This window comes from Diaphorina citri, unplaced genomic scaffold (genome assembly GCF_000475195.1).
Source record: "Diaphorina citri unplaced genomic scaffold, Diaci psyllid genome assembly version 1.1 scaffold1940, whole genome shotgun sequence".
Taxonomy (NCBI): domain Eukaryota; kingdom Metazoa; phylum Arthropoda; class Insecta; order Hemiptera; family Psyllidae; genus Diaphorina; species Diaphorina citri.
Genome location: NW_007379366.1, coordinates 2,586 through 3,176, shown reverse-complemented (window position 1 = coordinate 3,176; position 591 = coordinate 2,586).

The window sequence follows — 591 nt, the reverse complement described above, 5'->3', positions numbered from 1 at the left end:
AGTACTCCTTTTACTCATCGCAATTACATTTATTATTTACGTTTATTGGCTGGCCATCCATCCACCGGATCCTATTTCATCTTTGTTTTTTTTTTCTAGTAAGATTCCAGGCATTGGTTTTGGGCGAATACCTCCTATTTTCCTATTTGTCCCATCCTATATTTTATTTTGGTTGACTTATAGATCTTTGTTACGAGAGCGGATGAGAGTCTTTAGTAAACCGAGTCAGTTGGATGGCCCAATCCAGGTTAGAACCACGACAGTTTGTTGAGTATGTCCCGGAGCTACTCTCTAACAAGAGATTGACTTCACTACCGCTTTGCGACACTTGAAGAAAGGAATGACTCTGACCGCAGTCAGAACGTAGGAAGGAACTGCTAAAAGAGATGAACGGTAAAACTGTACTAACTTTTTGAGTTTCCTTTTTTATTTGGGGACTACACTACTTGTAATTTCGTGGTGTTCTAATGGTGTGATTCTAATGTTTTAGTATTTTTTTTTGCCGGTTTTAAATCCTTTGTAACTTTTTTTTATCTTTCATATTCTTTGTCATTTTTTACCCTCCCCTGTTAGACAACAAAGAGCCTTGCC